Consider the following 17907-nt stretch of genomic DNA (forward strand, 5'->3'; position numbering starts at 1 on the left):
AAAAAAGGGCAGCTCCTATGTCATCCCTTCTTGCCCTCCGGCACTTGCTGTACAAGCAAAGCCCCCTTTGAACTCTGCATGGTAACCCTGCTGTGTCTCGCAGGCAATCATGGCCTGCCGCCTTTTAATAAACGTGCTCTCCCACGAAGCAGTTCTCCTAAGGAGGGTTAGTTGTGAGTGTGCATCTTCAGCGGCAGCCTCTAGGGGGAGCTTCAGCACTGACCCACAAAAGCTCATAGCGAGGAAGGCTGTCCTTTCAGGAGAGCAAGACAGGAATATCAGCGCTTGGAAGTGAAAGCGCAAACGTTCCCAAAGTGATGCTGTCTTCAATCTCTAAGCTCCCCTTTTCGCAGACCATCACAAGTGTTTTTGTTTTCTTTCTTTCTTTCTTTCTTTATTTCTTTATTTATTTATTTATTAGCAGAAACGGCCCCCGAAGACCTGCAGGCACTGGTGCCCATTGTAGCAGAGGCCCTCAGCCTTTGGACTCGGACGCCACCATCTGAGCGACACGCAACGGGGTGCACCCACCGTCCCTGGTGGTCTAGTGGTTAGGATTCGGCGCTCTCACCGCCGCGGCCCGGGTTCGATTCCCGGTCAGGGAAGGAGCTCTTTTAACAACTGACATTTTTATTTACAGCAATGCAGTTAACTGGCGACCGGAAATCTTGCTCCCAGATGCAGATTTGCGTGCACAAAATGGAGGAAGTGCCCTCAGCGCGACGCAAAACGTGTTTATGGCAGAGTCCCATTCATTCTCCTGTCGCTGCGGAAAGACTGCCCTTGACGCAAAAAAGGCAGCTTCCTTTTTCACCGCTGGAGAGAACCTATCTGCTCGGCCCTCCCCCTCTCTTCCCAGTCCCCCAATGGACTGGCCTTTGAGGCACCTGCAGGCATTGTGCACTCGGACACCACTGCCCGGCCTTCCCGAGCTGTCCAGCGGTCTCCCTGGTGGTCTAGTGGTTAGGATTGCGCTCTCACCGCCGCGGCCCGGGTTCGATTCCCGGTCAGGGAAGAGAGGCTTTTACTGAATGACATTTTTACAGAAATTCAAACAACTGCGTCTCAAAAAATATTTCTTTCAAATGTAGCTTCACTCACAGGCAATAGCGGCGTGGCTCCCCTGGCGGTAACTCCAAGCATCTTTTCAGCATGGTCCCTTACCGGAAGCTGTCGCCGCTAGAAGTGGGCCTGTGCCCCAAAAAGGAAGCTTTCTTTCTTCCAAAGCTGTAGAGAAAATATTAGTCCTGTCGCCCTGCCAAAGCCGAGCTCGCCCACCATCCCTAGCCTCATCAGACCAAGACCTTGCCCGGGACCCTGGGGCAGAGGGCTGCAGAAATGGTTGCGTACCGGTTTGGAGGAGAAAAGCAGGGGAGGGAGGGGTCGTAGCTGCTTGATTTGCATACAGAGCTGTGGTCTGCTGGGAAAGTGCAGCCTTTGGAGCTTGGCAAAGGCTTCGCAAGGGGCCCGAGCATTGCCCTCGCCCCGTTTGTTGACAGGTTCTCCTTCTATGGGCTGAAGGGCCCTGTAGCCTGATTTGAGGTTGGACGCTCTATTATTCACAGGGGTGTACCGGGCCTAGACGGTGACTGGCTGACCCGTCAGGGCATCGCCCGTTTGGAAGCCCGTTTCGGAAGCGGAGGCGGGAATCCCTGCCCAATTTTCTTTTGGGGTGGTAGGGCTGTTGGCGGGGTTGCACAAGCTCTGCCAACTTTGGCGGCTTAAGCTTGGGATGCGAGGGACATGGTACAAAAATGCAAAGGTTTTCCAGGAAAAGAGTCTACGGGCAACGATTCCTTGTTGCTCTTTTCAGGTGAACTCAAGCCTCAGGGCTTTGAGGTAGGGGCACTGCCTACAGACAGCAGGAAAGGGCTTGTGCGAAGCTGCTGCCGCATTTAGGTAAGAAGAGTAAAAACCTGTACCAGGAGTGGGGCTCGAACCCACGCGGACACTTGTCCATTGGATCTTAAGTCCAACGCCTTAACCACTCGGCCATCCTGGTGAGCTGCTGCAAAGGGCTTCGAATTGAATCTTTGCTGTTTCAGCAGCAGGCGAACAAGTGGAAAACCAGCCCAGAGTGCCCCCTGCAGGAGGTTGGATGGAATTGGCTTGCGAGCGGCAAACGTCTCTCACTTAACAGCATTACAATAGCCTCCAGCTGACTGCAAGTACGGTTGCGGAAACCTCCCGGGTGCTGCAGTCGTTTCCCCGGTGGCCTAGTGGTGAGGATTTGGTGCTTTCACTGCCACGGGCCTGGCTTCGAGTCCCCGACCAGAGTGTGTGCTTTGAGTAAAGGTGGTCTAGGGCAGTCCAGAGGCAGGCTGAGCCTCGAAGGCTGGTGCAGGCCTTGGTGTGCGAGCCCGAAAAAAGGGCAGCTCCTATGTCATCCCTTCTTGCCCTCCGGCACTTGCTGTACAAGCAAAGCCCCCTTTGAACTCTGCATGGTAACCCTGCTGTGTCTCGCAGGCAATCATGGCCTGCCGCCTTTTAATAAACGTGCTCTCCCACGAAGCAGTTCTCCTAAGGAGGGTTAGTTGTGAGTGTGCATCTTCAGCGGCAGCCTCTAGGGGGAGCTTCAGCACTGACCCACAAAAGCTCATAGCGAGGAAGGCTGTCCTTTCAGGAGAGCAAGACAGGAATATCAGCGCTTGGAAGTGAAAGCGCAAACGTTCCCAAAGTGATGCTGTCTTCAATCTCTAAGCTCCCCTTTTCGCAGACCATCACAAGTGTTTTTGTTTTCTTTCTTTCTTTCTTTCTTTCTTTATTTCTTTATTTATTAGCAGAAACGGCCCCCGAAGACCTGCAGGCACTGGTGCCCATTGTAGCAGAGGCCCTCAGCCTTTGGACTCGGACGCCACCATCTGAGCGACACGCAACGGGGTGCACCCACTGTCCCTGGTGGTCTAGTGGTTAGGATTCGGCGCTCTCACCGCCGCGGCCCGGGTTCGATTCCCGGTCAGGGAAGGAGCTCTTTTAACAACTGACATTTTTATTTACAGCAATGCAGTTAACTGGCGACCGGAAATCTTGCTCCCAGATGCAGATTTGCGTGCACAAAATGGAGGAAGTGCCCTCAGCGCGACGCAAAACGTGTTTATGGCAGAGTCCCATTCATTCTCCTGTCGCTGCGGAAAGACTGCCCTTGACGCAAAAAAGGCAGCTTCCTTTTTCACCGCTGGAGAGAACCTATCTGCTCGGCCCTCCCCCTCTCTTCCCAGTCCCCCAATGGACTGGCCTTTGAGGCACCTGCAGGCATTGTGCACTCGGACACCACTGCCCGGCCTTCCCGAGCTGTCCAGCGGTCTCCCTGGTGGTCTAGTGGTTAGGATTCGGCGCTCTCACCGCCGCGGCCCGGGTTCGATTCCCGGTCAGGGAAGAGAGGCTTTTACTGAATGACATTTTTACAGAAATTCAAACAACTGCGTCTCAAAAAATATTTCTTTCAAATGTAGCTTCACTCACAGGCAATAGCGGCGTGGCTCCCCTGGCGGTAACTCCAAGCATCTTTTCAGCATGGTCCCTTACCGGAAGCTGTCGCCGCTAGAAGTGGGCCTGTGCCCCAAAAAGGAAGCTTTCTTTCTTCCAAAGCTGTAGAGAAAATATTAGTCCTGTCGCCCTGCCAAAGCCGAGCTCGCCCACCATCCCTAGCCTCATCAGACCAAGACCTTGCCCGGGACCCTGGGGCAGAGGGCTGCAGAAATGGTTGCGTACCGGTTTGGAGGAGAAAAGCAGGGGAGGGAGGGGTCGTAGCTGCTTGATTTGCATACAGAGCTGTGGTCTGCTGGGAAAGTGCAGCCTTTGGAGCTTGGCAAAGGCTTCGCAAGGGGCCCGAGCATTGCCCTCGCCCCGTTTGTTGACAGGTTCTCCTTCTATGGGCTGAAGGGCCCTGTAGCCTGATTTGAGGTTGGACGCTCTATTATTCACAGGGGTGTACCGGGCCTAGACGGTGACTGGCTGACCCGTCAGGGCATCGCCCGTTTGGAAGCCCGTTTCGGAAGCCGTGAGGAAGCGGAGGCGGGAATCCCTGCCCAATTTTCTTTTGGGGTGGTAGGGCTGTTGGCGGGGTTGCACAAGCTCTGCCAACTTTGGCGGCTTAAGCTTGGGATGCGAGGGACATGGTACAAAAATGCAAAGGTTTTCCAGGAAAAGAGTCTACGGGCAACGATTCCTTGTTGCTCTTTTCAGGTGAACTCAAGCCTCAGGGCTTTGAGGTAGGGGCACTGCCTACAGACAGCAGGAAAGGGCTTGTGCGAAGCTGCTGCCGCATTTAGGTAAGAAGAGTAAAAACCTGTACCAGGAGTGGGGCTCGAACCCACGCGGACACTTGTCCATTGGATCTTAAGTCCAACGCCTTAACCACTCGGCCATCCTGGTGAGCTGCTGCAAAGGGCTTCGAATTGAATCTTTGCTGTTTCAGCAGCAGGCGAACAAGTGGAAAACCAGCCCAGAGTGCCCCCTGCAGGAGGTTGGATGGAATTGGCTTGCGAGCGGCAAACGTCTCTCACTTAACAGCATTACAATAGCCTCCAGCTGACTGCAAGTACGGTTGCGGAAACCTCCCGGGTGCTGCAGTCGTTTCCCCGGTGGCCTAGTGGTGAGGATTTGGTGCTTTCACTGCCACGGGCCTGGCTTCGAGTCCCCGACCAGAGTGTGTGCTTTGAGTAAAGGTGGTCTAGGGCAGTCCAGAGGCAGGCTGAGCCTCGAAGGCTGGTGCAGGCCTTGGTGTGCGAGCCCGAAAAAAGGGCAGCTCCTATGTCATCCCTTCTTGCCCTCCGGCACTTGCTGTACAAGCAAAGCCCCCTTTGAACTCTGCATGGTAACCCTGCTGTGTCTCGCAGGCAATCATGGCCTGCCGCCTTTTAATAAACGTGCTCTCCCACGAAGCAGTTCTCCTAAGGAGGGTTAGTTGTGAGTGTGCATCTTCAGCGGCAGCCTCTAGGGGGAGCTTCAGCACTGACCCACAAAAGCTCATAGCGAGGAAGGCTGTCCTTTCAGGAGAGCAAGACAGGAATATCAGCGCTTGGAAGTGAAAGCGCAAACGTTCCCAAAGTGATGCTGTCTTCAATCTCTAAGCTCCCCTTTTCGCAGACCATCACAAGTGTTTTTGTTTTCTTTCTTTCTTTCTTTCTTTATTTCTTTATTTATTTATTTATTAGCAGAAACGGCCCCCGAAGACCTGCAGGCACTGGTGCCCATTGTAGCAGAGGCCCTCAGCCTTTGGACTCGGACGCCACCATCTGAGCGACACGCAACGGGGTGCACCCACCGTCCCTGGTGGTCTAGTGGTTAGGATTCGGCGCTCTCACCGCCGCGGCCCGGGTTCGATTCCCGGTCAGGGAAGGAGCTCTTTTAACAACTGACATTTTTATTTACAGCAATGCAGTTAACTGGCGACCGGAAATCTTGCTCCCAGATGCAGATTTGCGTGCACAAAATGGAGGAAGTGCCCTCAGCGCGACGCAAAACGTGTTTATGGCAGAGTCCCATTCATTCTCCTGTCGCTGCGGAAAGACTGCCCTTGACGCAAAAAAGGCAGCTTCCTTTTTCACCGCTGGAGAGAACCTATCTGCTCGGCCCTCCCCCTCTCTTCCCAGTCCCCCAATGGACTGGCCTTTGAGGCACCTGCAGGCATTGTGCACTCGGACACCACTGCCCGGCCTTCCCGAGCTGTCCAGCGGTCTCCCTGGTGGTCTAGTGGTTAGGATTCGGCGCTCTCACCGCCGCGGCCCGGGTTCGATTCCCGGTCAGGGAAGAGAGGCTTTTACTGAATGACATTTTTACAGAAATTCAAACAACTGCGTCTCAAAAAATATTTCTTTCAAATGTAGCTTCACTCACAGGCAATAGCGGCGTGGCTCCCCTGGCGGTAACTCCAAGCATCTTTTCAGCATGGTCCCTTACCGGAAGCTGTCGCCGCTAGAAGTGGGCCTGTGCCCCAAAAAGGAAGCTTTCTTTCTTCCAAAGCTGTAGAGAAAATATTAGTCCTGTCGCCCTGCCAAAGCCGAGCTCGCCCACCATCCCTAGCCTCATCAGACCAAGACCTTGCCCGGGACCCTGGGGCAGAGGGCTGCAGAAATGGTTGCGTACCGGTTTGGAGGAGAAAAGCAGGGGAGGGAGGGGTCGTAGCTGCTTGATTTGCATACAGAGCTGTGGTCTGCTGGGAAAGTGCAGCCTTTGGAGCTTGGCAAAGGCTTCGCAAGGGGCCCGAGCATTGCCCTCGCCCCGTTTGTTGACAGGTTCTCCTTCTATGGGCTGAAGGGCCCTGTAGCCTGATTTGAGGTTGGACGCTCTATTATTCACAGGGGTGTACCGGGCCTAGACGGTGACTGGCTGACCCGTCAGGGCATCGCCCGTTTGGAAGCCCGTTTCGGAAGCGGAGGCGGGAATCCCTGCCCAATTTTCTTTTGGGGTGGTAGGGCTGTTGGCGGGGTTGCACAAGCTCTGCCAACTTTGGCGGCTTAAGCTTGGGATGCGAGGGACATGGTACAAAAATGCAAAGGTTTTCCAGGAAAAGAGTCTACGGGCAACGATTCCTTGTTGCTCTTTTCAGGTGAACTCAAGCCTCAGGGCTTTGAGGTAGGGGCACTGCCTACAGACAGCAGGAAAGGGCTTGTGCGAAGCTGCTGCCGCATTTAGGTAAGAAGAGTAAAAACCTGTACCAGGAGTGGGGCTCGAACCCACGCGGACACTTGTCCATTGGATCTTAAGTCCAACGCCTTAACCACTCGGCCATCCTGGTGAGCTGCTGCAAAGGGCTTCGAATTGAATCTTTGCTGTTTCAGCAGCAGGCGAACAAGTGGAAAACCAGCCCAGAGTGCCCCCTGCAGGAGGTTGGATGGAATTGGCTTGCGAGCGGCAAACGTCTCTCACTTAACAGCATTACAATAGCCTCCAGCTGACTGCAAGTACGGTTGCGGAAACCTCCCGGGTGCTGCAGTCGTTTCCCCGGTGGCCTAGTGGTGAGGATTTGGTGCTTTCACTGCCACGGGCCTGGCTTCGAGTCCCCGACCAGAGTGTGTGCTTTGAGTAAAGGTGGTCTAGGGCAGTCCAGAGGCAGGCTGAGCCTCGAAGGCTGGTGCAGGCCTTGGTGTGCGAGCCCGAAAAAAGGGCAGCTCCTATGTCATCCCTTCTTGCCCTCCGGCACTTGCTGTACAAGCAAAGCCCCCTTTGAACTCTGCATGGTAACCCTGCTGTGTCTCGCAGGCAATCATGGCCTGCCGCCTTTTAATAAACGTGCTCTCCCACGAAGCAGTTCTCCTAAGGAGGGTTAGTTGTGAGTGTGCATCTTCAGCGGCAGCCTCTAGGGGGAGCTTCAGCACTGACCCACAAAAGCTCATAGCGAGGAAGGCTGTCCTTTCAGGAGAGCAAGACAGGAATATCAGCGCTTGGAAGTGAAAGCGCAAACGTTCCCAAAGTGATGCTGTCTTCAATCTCTAAGCTCCCCTTTTCGCAGACCATCACAAGTGTTTTTGTTTTCTTTCTTTCTTTCTTTCTTTCTTTATTTCTTTATTTATTAGCAGAAACGGCCCCCGAAGACCTGCAGGCACTGGTGCCCATTGTAGCAGAGGCCCTCAGCCTTTGGACTCGGACGCCACCATCTGAGCGACACGCAACGGGGTGCACCCACTGTCCCTGGTGGTCTAGTGGTTAGGATTCGGCGCTCTCACCGCCGCGGCCCGGGTTCGATTCCCGGTCAGGGAAGGAGCTCTTTTAACAACTGACATTTTTATTTACAGCAATGCAGTTAACTGGCGACCGGAAATCTTGCTCCCAGATGCAGATTTGCGTGCACAAAATGGAGGAAGTGCCCTCAGCGCGACGCAAAACGTGTTTATGGCAGAGTCCCATTCATTCTCCTGTCGCTGCGGAAAGACTGCCCTTGACGCAAAAAAGGCAGCTTCCTTTTTCACCGCTGGAGAGAACCTATCTGCTCGGCCCTCCCCCTCTCTTCCCAGTCCCCCAATGGACTGGCCTTTGAGGCACCTGCAGGCATTGTGCACTCGGACACCACTGCCCGGCCTTCCCGAGCTGTCCAGCGGTCTCCCTGGTGGTCTAGTGGTTAGGATTCGGCGCTCTCACCGCCGCGGCCCGGGTTCGATTCCCGGTCAGGGAAGAGAGGCTTTTACTGAATGACATTTTTACAGAAATTCAAACAACTGCGTCTCAAAAAATATTTCTTTCAAATGTAGCTTCACTCACAGGCAATAGCGGCGTGGCTCCCCTGGCGGTAACTCCAAGCATCTTTTCAGCATGGTCCCTTACCGGAAGCTGTCGCCGCTAGAAGTGGGCCTGTGCCCCAAAAAGGAAGCTTTCTTTCTTCCAAAGCTGTAGAGAAAATATTAGTCCTGTCGCCCTGCCAAAGCCGAGCTCGCCCACCATCCCTAGCCTCATCAGACCAAGACCTTGCCCGGGACCCTGGGGCAGAGGGCTGCAGAAATGGTTGCGTACCGGTTTGGAGGAGAAAAGCAGGGGAGGGAGGGGTCGTAGCTGCTTGATTTGCATACAGAGCTGTGGTCTGCTGGGAAAGTGCAGCCTTTGGAGCTTGGCAAAGGCTTCGCAAGGGGCCCGAGCATTGCCCTCGCCCCGTTTGTTGACAGGTTCTCCTTCTATGGGCTGAAGGGCCCTGTAGCCTGATTTGAGGTTGGACGCTCTATTATTCACAGGGGTGTACCGGGCCTAGACGGTGACTGGCTGACCCGTCAGGGCATCGCCCGTTTGGAAGCCCGTTTCGGAAGCCGTGAGGAAGCGGAGGCGGGAATCCCTGCCCAATTTTCTTTTGGGGTGGTAGGGCTGTTGGCGGGGTTGCACAAGCTCTGCCAACTTTGGCGGCTTAAGCTTGGGATGCGAGGGACATGGTACAAAAATGCAAAGGTTTTCCAGGAAAAGAGTCTACGGGCAACGATTCCTTGTTGCTCTTTTCAGGTGAACTCAAGCCTCAGGGCTTTGAGGTAGGGGCACTGCCTACAGACAGCAGGAAAGGGCTTGTGCGAAGCTGCTGCCGCATTTAGGTAAGAAGAGTAAAAACCTGTACCAGGAGTGGGGCTCGAACCCACGCGGACACTTGTCCATTGGATCTTAAGTCCAACGCCTTAACCACTCGGCCATCCTGGTGAGCTGCTGCAAAGGGCTTCGAATTGAATCTTTGCTGTTTCAGCAGCAGGCGAACAAGTGGAAAACCAGCCCAGAGTGCCCCCTGCAGGAGGTTGGATGGAATTGGCTTGCGAGCGGCAAACGTCTCTCACTTAACAGCATTACAATAGCCTCCAGCTGACTGCAAGTACGGTTGCGGAAACCTCCCGGGTGCTGCAGTCGTTTCCCCGGTGGCCTAGTGGTGAGGATTTGGTGCTTTCACTGCCACGGGCCTGGCTTCGAGTCCCCGACCAGAGTGTGTGCTTTGAGTAAAGGTGGTCTAGGGCAGTCCAGAGGCAGGCTGAGCCTCGAAGGCTGGTGCAGGCCTTGGTGTGCGAGCCCGAAAAAAGGGCAGCTCCTATGTCATCCCTTCTTGCCCTCCGGCACTTGCTGTACAAGCAAAGCCCCCTTTGAACTCTGCATGGTAACCCTGCTGTGTCTCGCAGGCAATCATGGCCTGCCGCCTTTTAATAAACGTGCTCTCCCACGAAGCAGTTCTCCTAAGGAGGGTTAGTTGTGAGTGTGCATCTTCAGCGGCAGCCTCTAGGGGGAGCTTCAGCACTGACCCACAAAAGCTCATAGCGAGGAAGGCTGTCCTTTCAGGAGAGCAAGACAGGAATATCAGCGCTTGGAAGTGAAAGCGCAAACGTTCCCAAAGTGATGCTGTCTTCAATCTCTAAGCTCCCCTTTTCGCAGACCATCACAAGTGTTTTTGTTTTCTTTCTTTCTTTCTTTCTTTATTTCTTTATTTATTTATTTATTAGCAGAAACGGCCCCCGAAGACCTGCAGGCACTGGTGCCCATTGTAGCAGAGGCCCTCAGCCTTTGGACTCGGACGCCACCATCTGAGCGACACGCAACGGGGTGCACCCACCGTCCCTGGTGGTCTAGTGGTTAGGATTCGGCGCTCTCACCGCCGCGGCCCGGGTTCGATTCCCGGTCAGGGAAGGAGCTCTTTTAACAACTGACATTTTTATTTACAGCAATGCAGTTAACTGGCGACCGGAAATCTTGCTCCCAGATGCAGATTTGCGTGCACAAAATGGAGGAAGTGCCCTCAGCGCGACGCAAAACGTGTTTATGGCAGAGTCCCATTCATTCTCCTGTCGCTGCGGAAAGACTGCCCTTGACGCAAAAAAGGCAGCTTCCTTTTTCACCGCTGGAGAGAACCTATCTGCTCGGCCCTCCCCCTCTCTTCCCAGTCCCCCAATGGACTGGCCTTTGAGGCACCTGCAGGCATTGTGCACTCGGACACCACTGCCCGGCCTTCCCGAGCTGTCCAGCGGTCTCCCTGGTGGTCTAGTGGTTAGGATTCGGCGCTCTCACCGCCGCGGCCCGGGTTCGATTCCCGGTCAGGGAAGAGAGGCTTTTACTGAATGACATTTTTACAGAAATTCAAACAACTGCGTCTCAAAAAATATTTCTTTCAAATGTAGCTTCACTCACAGGCAATAGCGGCGTGGCTCCCCTGGCGGTAACTCCAAGCATCTTTTCAGCATGGTCCCTTACCGGAAGCTGTCGCCGCTAGAAGTGGGCCTGTGCCCCAAAAAGGAAGCTTTCTTTCTTCCAAAGCTGTAGAGAAAATATTAGTCCTGTCGCCCTGCCAAAGCCGAGCTCGCCCACCATCCCTAGCCTCATCAGACCAAGACCTTGCCCGGGACCCTGGGGCAGAGGGCTGCAGAAATGGTTGCGTACCGGTTTGGAGGAGAAAAGCAGGGGAGGGAGGGGTCGTAGCTGCTTGATTTGCATACAGAGCTGTGGTCTGCTGGGAAAGTGCAGCCTTTGGAGCTTGGCAAAGGCTTCGCAAGGGGCCCGAGCATTGCCCTCGCCCCGTTTGTTGACAGGTTCTCCTTCTATGGGCTGAAGGGCCCTGTAGCCTGATTTGAGGTTGGACGCTCTATTATTCACAGGGGTGTACCGGGCCTAGACGGTGACTGGCTGACCCGTCAGGGCATCGCCCGTTTGGAAGCCCGTTTCGGAAGCCGTGAGGAAGCGGAGGCGGGAATCCCTGCCCAATTTTCTTTTGGGGTGGTAGGGCTGTTGGCGGGGTTGCACAAGCTCTGCCAACTTTGGCGGCTTAAGCTTGGGATGCGAGGGACATGGTACAAAAATGCAAAGGTTTTCCAGGAAAAGAGTCTACGGGCAACGATTCCTTGTTGCTCTTTTCAGGTGAACTCAAGCCTCAGGGCTTTGAGGTAGGGGCACTGCCTACAGACAGCAGGAAAGGGCTTGTGCGAAGCTGCTGCCGCATTTAGGTAAGAAGAGTAAAAACCTGTACCAGGAGTGGGGCTCGAACCCACGCGGACACTTGTCCATTGGATCTTAAGTCCAACGCCTTAACCACTCGGCCATCCTGGTGAGCTGCTGCAAAGGGCTTCGAATTGAATCTTTGCTGTTTCAGCAGCAGGCGAACAAGTGGAAAACCAGCCCAGAGTGCCCCCTGCAGGAGGTTGGATGGAATTGGCTTGCGAGCGGCAAACGTCTCTCACTTAACAGCATTACAATAGCCTCCAGCTGACTGCAAGTACGGTTGCGGAAACCTCCCGGGTGCTGCAGTCGTTTCCCCGGTGGCCTAGTGGTGAGGATTTGGTGCTTTCACTGCCACGGGCCTGGCTTCGAGTCCCCGACCAGAGTGTGTGCTTTGAGTAAAGGTGGTCTAGGGCAGTCCAGAGGCAGGCTGAGCCTCGAAGGCTGGTGCAGGCCTTGGTGTGCGAGCCCGAAAAAAGGGCAGCTCCTATGTCATCCCTTCTTGCCCTCCGGCACTTGCTGTACAAGCAAAGCCCCCTTTGAACTCTGCATGGTAACCCTGCTGTGTCTCGCAGGCAATCATGGCCTGCCGCCTTTTAATAAACGTGCTCTCCCACGAAGCAGTTCTCCTAAGGAGGGTTAGTTGTGAGTGTGCATCTTCAGCGGCAGCCTCTAGGGGGAGCTTCAGCACTGACCCACAAAAGCTCATAGCGAGGAAGGCTGTCCTTTCAGGAGAGCAAGACAGGAATATCAGCGCTTGGAAGTGAAAGCGCAAACGTTCCCAAAGTGATGCTGTCTTCAATCTCTAAGCTCCCCTTTTCGCAGACCATCACAAGTGTTTTTGTTTTCTTTCTTTCTTTCTTTCTTTCTTTATTTCTTTATTTATTAGCAGAAACGGCCCCCGAAGACCTGCAGGCACTGGTGCCCATTGTAGCAGAGGCCCTCAGCCTTTGGACTCGGACGCCACCATCTGAGCGACACGCAACGGGGTGCACCCACCGTCCCTGGTGGTCTAGTGGTTAGGATTCGGCGCTCTCACCGCCGCGGCCCGGGTTCGATTCCCGGTCAGGGAAGGAGCTCTTTTAACAACTGACATTTTTATTTACAGCAATGCAGTTAACTGGCGACCGGAAATCTTGCTCCCAGATGCAGATTTGCGTGCACAAAATGGAGGAAGTGCCCTCAGCGCGACGCAAAACGTGTTTATGGCAGAGTCCCATTCATTCTCCTGTCGCTGCGGAAAGACTGCCCTTGACGCAAAAAAGGCAGCTTCCTTTTTCACCGCTGGAGAGAACCTATCTGCTCGGCCCTCCCCCTCTCTTCCCAGTCCCCCAATGGACTGGCCTTTGAGGCACCTGCAGGCATTGTGCACTCGGACACCACTGCCCGGCCTTCCCGAGCTGTCCAGCGGTCTCCCTGGTGGTCTAGTGGTTAGGATTCGGCGCTCTCACCGCCGCGGCCCGGGTTCGATTCCCGGTCAGGGAAGAGAGGCTTTTACTGAATGACATTTTTACAGAAATTCAAACAACTGCGTCTCAAAAAATATTTCTTTCAAATGTAGCTTCACTCACAGGCAATAGCGGCGTGGCTCCCCTGGCGGTAACTCCAAGCATCTTTTCGGCATGGTCCCTTACCGGAAGCTGTCGCCGCTAGAAGTGGGCCTGTGCCCCAAAAAGGAAGCTTTCTTTCTTCCAAAGCTGTAGAGAAAATATTAGTCCTGTCGCCCTGCCAAAGCCGAGCTCGCCCACCATCCCTAGCCTCATCAGACCAAGACCTTGCCCGGGACCCTGGGGCAGAGGGCTGCAGAAATGGTTGCGTACCGGTTTGGAGGAGAAAAGCAGGGGAGGGAGGGGTCGTAGCTGCTTGATTTGCATACAGAGCTGTGGTCTGCTGGGAAAGTGCAGCCTTTGGAGCTTGGCAAAGGCTTCGCAAGGGGCCCGAGCATTGCCCTCGCCCCGTTTGTTGACAGGTTCTCCTTCTATGGGCTGAAGGGCCCTGTAGCCTGATTTGAGGTTGGACGCTCTATTATTCACAGGGGTGTACCGGGCCTAGACGGTGACTGGCTGACCCGTCAGGGCATCGCCCGTTTGGAAGCCCGTTTCGGAAGCCGTGAGGAAGCGGAGGCGGGAATCCCTGCCCAATTTTCTTTTGGGGTGGTAGGGCTGTTGGCGGGGTTGCACAAGCTCTGCCAACTTTGGCGGCTTAAGCTTGGGATGCGAGGGACATGGTACAAAAATGCAAAGGTTTTCCAGGAAAAGAGTCTACGGGCAACGATTCCTTGTTGCTCTTTTCAGGTGAACTCAAGCCTCAGGGCTTTGAGGTAGGGGCACTGCCTACAGACAGCAGGAAAGGGCTTGTGCGAAGCTGCTGCCGCATTTAGGTAAGAAGAGTAAAAACCTGTACCAGGAGTGGGGCTCGAACCCACGCGGACACTTGTCCATTGGATCTTAAGTCCAACGCCTTAACCACTCGGCCATCCTGGTGAGCTGCTGCAAAGGGCTTCGAATTGAATCTTTGCTGTTTCAGCAGCAGGCGAACAAGTGGAAAACCAGCCCAGAGTGCCCCCTGCAGGAGGTTGGATGGAATTGGCTTGCGAGCGGCAAACGTCTCTCACTTAACAGCATTACAATAGCCTCCAGCTGACTGCAAGTACGGTTGCGGAAACCTCCCGGGTGCTGCAGTCGTTTCCCCGGTGGCCTAGTGGTGAGGATTTGGTGCTTTCACTGCCACGGGCCTGGCTTCGAGTCCCCGACCAGAGTGTGTGCTTTGAGTAAAGGTGGTCTAGGGCAGTCCAGAGGCAGGCTGAGCCTCGAAGGCTGGTGCAGGCCTTGGTGTGCGAGCCCGAAAAAAGGGCAGCTCCTATGTCATCCCTTCTTGCCCTCCGGCACTTGCTGTACAAGCAAAGCCCCCTTTGAACTCTGCATGGTAACCCTGCTGTGTCTCGCAGGCAATCATGGCCTGCCGCCTTTTAATAAACGTGCTCTCCCACGAAGCAGTTCTCCTAAGGAGGGTTAGTTGTGAGTGTGCATCTTCAGCGGCAGCCTCTAGGGGGAGCTTCAGCACTGACCCACAAAAGCTCATAGCGAGGAAGGCTGTCCTTTCAGGAGAGCAAGACAGGAATATCAGCGCTTGGAAGTGAAAGCGCAAACGTTCCCAAAGTGATGCTGTCTTCAATCTCTAAGCTCCCCTTTTCGCAGACCATCACAAGTGTTTTTGTTTTCTTTCTTTCTTTCTTTCTTTCTTTATTTCTTTATTTATTAGCAGAAACGGCCCCCGAAGACCTGCAGGCACTGGTGCCCATTGTAGCAGAGGCCCTCAGCCTTTGGACTCGGACGCCACCATCTGAGCGACACGCAACGGGGTGCACCCACCGTCCCTGGTGGTCTAGTGGTTAGGATTCGGCGCTCTCACTGCCGCGGCCCGGGTTCGATTCCCGGTCAGGGAAGGAGCTCTTTTAACAACTGACATTTTTATTTACAGCAATGCAGTTAACTGGCGACCGGAAATCTTGCTCCCAGATGCAGATTTGCGTGCACAAAATGGAGGAAGTGCCCTCAGCGCGACGCAAAACGTGTTTATGGCAGAGTCCCATTCATTCTCCTGTCGCTGCGGAAAGACTGCCCTTGACGCAAAAAAGGCAGCTTCCTTTTTCACCGCTGGAGAGAACCTATCTGCTCGGCCCTCCCCCTCTCTTCCCAGTCCCCCAATGGACTGGCCTTTGAGGCACCTGCAGGCATTGTGCACTCGGACACCACTGCCCGGCCTTCCCGAGCTGTCCAGCGGTCTCCCTGGTGGTCTAGTGGTTAGGATTCGGCGCTCTCACCGCCGCGGCCCGGGTTCGATTCCCGGTCAGGGAAGAGAGGCTTTTACTGAATGACATTTTTACAGAAATTCAAACAACTGCGTCTCAAAAAATATTTCTTTCAAATGTAGCTTCACTCACAGGCAATAGCGGCGTGGCTCCCCTGGCGGTAACTCCAAGCATCTTTTCAGCATGGTCCCTTACCGGAAGCTGTCGCCGCTAGAAGTGGGCCTGTGCCCCAAAAAGGAAGCTTTCTTTCTTCCAAAGCTGTAGAGAAAATATTAGTCCTGTCGCCCTGCCAAAGCCGAGCTCGCCCACCATCCCTAGCCTCATCAGACCAAGACCTTGCCCGGGACCCTGGGGCAGAGGGCTGCAGAAATGGTTGCGTACCGGTTTGGAGGAGAAAAGCAGGGGAGGGAGGGGTCGTAGCTGCTTGATTTGCATACAGAGCTGTGGTCTGCTGGGAAAGTGCAGCCTTTGGAGCTTGGCAAAGGCTTCGCAAGGGGCCCGAGCATTGCCCTCGCCCCGTTTGTTGACAGGTTCTCCTTCTATGGGCTGAAGGGCCCTGTAGCCTGATTTGAGGTTGGACGCTCTATTATTCACAGGGGTGTACCGGGCCTAGACGGTGACTGGCTGACCCGTCAGGGCATCGCCCGTTTGGAAGCCCGTTTCGGAAGCCGTGAGGAAGCGGAGGCGGGAATCCCTGCCCAATTTTCTTTTGGGGTGGTAGGGCTGTTGGCGGGGTTGCACAAGCTCTGCCAACTTTGGCGGCTTAAGCTTGGGATGCGAGGGACATGGTACAAAAATGCAAAGGTTTTCCAGGAAAAGAGTCTACGGGCAACGATTCCTTGTTGCTCTTTTCAGGTGAACTCAAGCCTCAGGGCTTTGAGGTAGGGGCACTGCCTACAGACAGCAGGAAAGGGCTTGTGCGAAGCTGCTGCCGCATTTAGGTAAGAAGAGTAAAAACCTGTACCAGGAGTGGGGCTCGAACCCACGCGGACACTTGTCCATTGGATCTTAAGTCCAACGCCTTAACCACTCGGCCATCCTGGTGAGCTGCTGCAAAGGGCTTCGAATTGAATCTTTGCTGTTTCAGCAGCAGGCGAACAAGTGGAAAACCAGCCCAGAGTGCCCCCTGCAGGAGGTTGGATGGAATTGGCTTGCGAGCGGCAAACGTCTCTCACTTAACAGCATTACAATAGCCTCCAGCTGACTGCAAGTACGGTTGCGGAAACCTCCCGGGTGCTGCAGTCGTTTCCCCGGTGGCCTAGTGGTGAGGATTTGGTGCTTTCACTGCCACGGGCCTGGCTTCGAGTCCCCGACCAGAGTGTGTGCTTTGAGTAAAGGTGGTCTAGGGCAGTCCAGAGGCAGGCTGAGCCTCGAAGGCTGGTGCAGGCCTTGGTGTGCGAGCCCGAAAAAAGGGCAGCTCCTATGTCATCCCTTCTTGCCCTCCGGCACTTGCTGTACAAGCAAAGCCCCCTTTGAACTCTGCATGGTAACCCTGCTGTGTCTCGCAGGCAATCATGGCCTGCCGCCTTTTAATAAACGTGCTCTCCCACGAAGCAGTTCTCCTAAGGAGGGTTAGTTGTGAGTGTGCATCTTCAGCGGCAGCCTCTAGGGGGAGCTTCAGCACTGACCCACAAAAGCTCATAGCGAGGAAGGCTGTCCTTTCAGGAGAGCAAGACAGGAATATCAGCGCTTGGAAGTGAAAGCGCAAACGTTCCCAAAGTGATGCTGTCTTCAATCTCTAAGCTCCCCTTTTCGCAGACCATCACAAGTGTTTTTGTTTTCTTTCTTTCTTTCTTTCTTTCTTTATTTCTTTATTTATTAGCAGAAACGGCCCCCGAAGACCTGCAGGCACTGGTGCCCATTGTAGCAGAGGCCCTCAGCCTTTGGACTCGGACGCCACCATCTGAGCGACACGCAACGGGGTGCACCCACCGTCCCTGGTGGTCTAGTGGTTAGGATTCGGCGCTCTCACCGCCGCGGCCCGGGTTCGATTCCCGGTCAGGGAAGGAGCTCTTTTAACAACTGACATTTTTATTTACAGCAATGCAGTTAACTGGCGACCGGAAATCTTGCTCCCAGATGCAGATTTGCGTGCACAAAATGGAGGAAGTGCCCTCAGCGCGACGCAAAACGTGTTTATGGCAGAGTCCCATTCATTCTCCTGTCGCTGCGGAAAGACTGCCCTTGACGCAAAAAAGGCAGCTTCCTTTTTCACCGCTGGAGAGAACCTATCTGCTCGGCCCTCCCCCTCTCTTCCCAGTCCCCCAATGGACTGGCCTTTGAGGCACCTGCAGGCATTGTGCACTCGGACACCACTGCCCGGCCTTCCCGAGCTGTCCAGCGGTCTCCCTGGTGGTCTAGTGGTTAGGATTCGGCGCTCTCACCGCCGCGGCCCGGGTTCGATTCCCGGTCAGGGAAGAGAGGCTTTTACTGAATGACATTTTTACAGAAATTCAAACAACTGCGTCTCAAAAAATATTTCTTTCAAATGTAGCTTCACTCACAGGCAATAGCGGCGTGGCTCCCCTGGCGGTAACTCCAAGCATCTTTTCAGCATGGTCCCTTACCGGAAGCTGTCGCCGCTAGAAGTGGGCCTGTGCCCCAAAAAGGAAGCTTTCTTTCTTCCAAAGCTGTAGAGAAAATATTAGTCCTGTCGCCCTGCCAAAGCCGAGCTCGCCCACCATCCCTAGCCTCATCAGACCAAGACCTTGCCCGGGACC

At 54.6% G+C, this 17907-nt stretch overlaps 23 non-coding genes across 23 annotated transcripts; 16 read left to right on the top strand and 7 right to left on the bottom strand.

Annotated features, from left to right (window-relative positions):
- The first annotated feature begins 533 nt into the window (after positions 1 to 533).
- Positions 534 to 605, top strand: TRNAE-CUC (transfer RNA glutamic acid (anticodon CUC)). Its single transcript has one exon. It is a non-coding gene; the product is annotated as a tRNA-Glu (tRNA).
- A 340-nt stretch (positions 606 to 945) lies between these two features.
- TRNAE-CUC (transfer RNA glutamic acid (anticodon CUC)) lies at positions 946 to 1015 on the top strand. The gene has a single exon. It is a non-coding gene; the product is annotated as a tRNA-Glu (tRNA).
- Positions 1016 to 1919: 904 nt separating this feature from the next.
- TRNAL-UAA (transfer RNA leucine (anticodon UAA)) lies at positions 1920 to 2002 on the bottom strand. The gene has a single exon. It is a non-coding gene; the product is annotated as a tRNA-Leu (tRNA).
- An 890-nt stretch (positions 2003 to 2892) lies between these two features.
- TRNAE-CUC (transfer RNA glutamic acid (anticodon CUC)) lies at positions 2893 to 2964 on the top strand. Its single transcript has one exon. It is a non-coding gene; the product is annotated as a tRNA-Glu (tRNA).
- Positions 2965 to 3304: 340 nt separating this feature from the next.
- On the top strand, positions 3305 to 3376 carry TRNAE-CUC (transfer RNA glutamic acid (anticodon CUC)). The gene has a single exon. It is a non-coding gene; the product is annotated as a tRNA-Glu (tRNA).
- A 915-nt stretch (positions 3377 to 4291) lies between these two features.
- Positions 4292 to 4374, bottom strand: TRNAL-UAA (transfer RNA leucine (anticodon UAA)). Its single transcript has one exon. It is a non-coding gene; the product is annotated as a tRNA-Leu (tRNA).
- Positions 4375 to 5268: 894 nt separating this feature from the next.
- Positions 5269 to 5340, top strand: TRNAE-CUC (transfer RNA glutamic acid (anticodon CUC)). Its single transcript has one exon. It is a non-coding gene; the product is annotated as a tRNA-Glu (tRNA).
- A 340-nt stretch (positions 5341 to 5680) lies between these two features.
- TRNAE-CUC (transfer RNA glutamic acid (anticodon CUC)) lies at positions 5681 to 5752 on the top strand. Its single transcript has one exon. It is a non-coding gene; the product is annotated as a tRNA-Glu (tRNA).
- A 904-nt stretch (positions 5753 to 6656) lies between these two features.
- On the bottom strand, positions 6657 to 6739 carry TRNAL-UAA (transfer RNA leucine (anticodon UAA)). Its single transcript has one exon. It is a non-coding gene; the product is annotated as a tRNA-Leu (tRNA).
- Positions 6740 to 7629: 890 nt separating this feature from the next.
- Positions 7630 to 7701, top strand: TRNAE-CUC (transfer RNA glutamic acid (anticodon CUC)). The gene has a single exon. It is a non-coding gene; the product is annotated as a tRNA-Glu (tRNA).
- Positions 7702 to 8041: 340 nt separating this feature from the next.
- On the top strand, positions 8042 to 8113 carry TRNAE-CUC (transfer RNA glutamic acid (anticodon CUC)). Its single transcript has one exon. It is a non-coding gene; the product is annotated as a tRNA-Glu (tRNA).
- Positions 8114 to 9028: 915 nt separating this feature from the next.
- Positions 9029 to 9111, bottom strand: TRNAL-UAA (transfer RNA leucine (anticodon UAA)). Its single transcript has one exon. It is a non-coding gene; the product is annotated as a tRNA-Leu (tRNA).
- Positions 9112 to 10005: 894 nt separating this feature from the next.
- On the top strand, positions 10006 to 10077 carry TRNAE-CUC (transfer RNA glutamic acid (anticodon CUC)). Its single transcript has one exon. It is a non-coding gene; the product is annotated as a tRNA-Glu (tRNA).
- A 340-nt stretch (positions 10078 to 10417) lies between these two features.
- TRNAE-CUC (transfer RNA glutamic acid (anticodon CUC)) lies at positions 10418 to 10489 on the top strand. Its single transcript has one exon. It is a non-coding gene; the product is annotated as a tRNA-Glu (tRNA).
- Positions 10490 to 11404: 915 nt separating this feature from the next.
- On the bottom strand, positions 11405 to 11487 carry TRNAL-UAA (transfer RNA leucine (anticodon UAA)). Its single transcript has one exon. It is a non-coding gene; the product is annotated as a tRNA-Leu (tRNA).
- An 890-nt stretch (positions 11488 to 12377) lies between these two features.
- TRNAE-CUC (transfer RNA glutamic acid (anticodon CUC)) lies at positions 12378 to 12449 on the top strand. Its single transcript has one exon. It is a non-coding gene; the product is annotated as a tRNA-Glu (tRNA).
- Positions 12450 to 12789: 340 nt separating this feature from the next.
- On the top strand, positions 12790 to 12861 carry TRNAE-CUC (transfer RNA glutamic acid (anticodon CUC)). The gene has a single exon. It is a non-coding gene; the product is annotated as a tRNA-Glu (tRNA).
- Positions 12862 to 13776: 915 nt separating this feature from the next.
- Positions 13777 to 13859, bottom strand: TRNAL-UAA (transfer RNA leucine (anticodon UAA)). The gene has a single exon. It is a non-coding gene; the product is annotated as a tRNA-Leu (tRNA).
- An 890-nt stretch (positions 13860 to 14749) lies between these two features.
- TRNAE-CUC (transfer RNA glutamic acid (anticodon CUC)) lies at positions 14750 to 14821 on the top strand. Its single transcript has one exon. It is a non-coding gene; the product is annotated as a tRNA-Glu (tRNA).
- Positions 14822 to 15161: 340 nt separating this feature from the next.
- TRNAE-CUC (transfer RNA glutamic acid (anticodon CUC)) lies at positions 15162 to 15233 on the top strand. Its single transcript has one exon. It is a non-coding gene; the product is annotated as a tRNA-Glu (tRNA).
- A 915-nt stretch (positions 15234 to 16148) lies between these two features.
- Positions 16149 to 16231, bottom strand: TRNAL-UAA (transfer RNA leucine (anticodon UAA)). The gene has a single exon. It is a non-coding gene; the product is annotated as a tRNA-Leu (tRNA).
- Positions 16232 to 17121: 890 nt separating this feature from the next.
- TRNAE-CUC (transfer RNA glutamic acid (anticodon CUC)) lies at positions 17122 to 17193 on the top strand. The gene has a single exon. It is a non-coding gene; the product is annotated as a tRNA-Glu (tRNA).
- A 340-nt stretch (positions 17194 to 17533) lies between these two features.
- On the top strand, positions 17534 to 17605 carry TRNAE-CUC (transfer RNA glutamic acid (anticodon CUC)). The gene has a single exon. It is a non-coding gene; the product is annotated as a tRNA-Glu (tRNA).
- The last annotated feature ends 302 nt before the right edge of the window (positions 17606 to 17907 follow it).

Source organism: Ambystoma mexicanum, chromosome 5p (genome assembly GCF_040938575.1).
Source record: "Ambystoma mexicanum isolate Mex_15411 chromosome 5p, UKY_AmexF1_1, whole genome shotgun sequence".
In the NCBI taxonomy this organism is placed as follows: Eukaryota; Metazoa; Chordata; class Amphibia; order Caudata; family Ambystomatidae; genus Ambystoma; species Ambystoma mexicanum.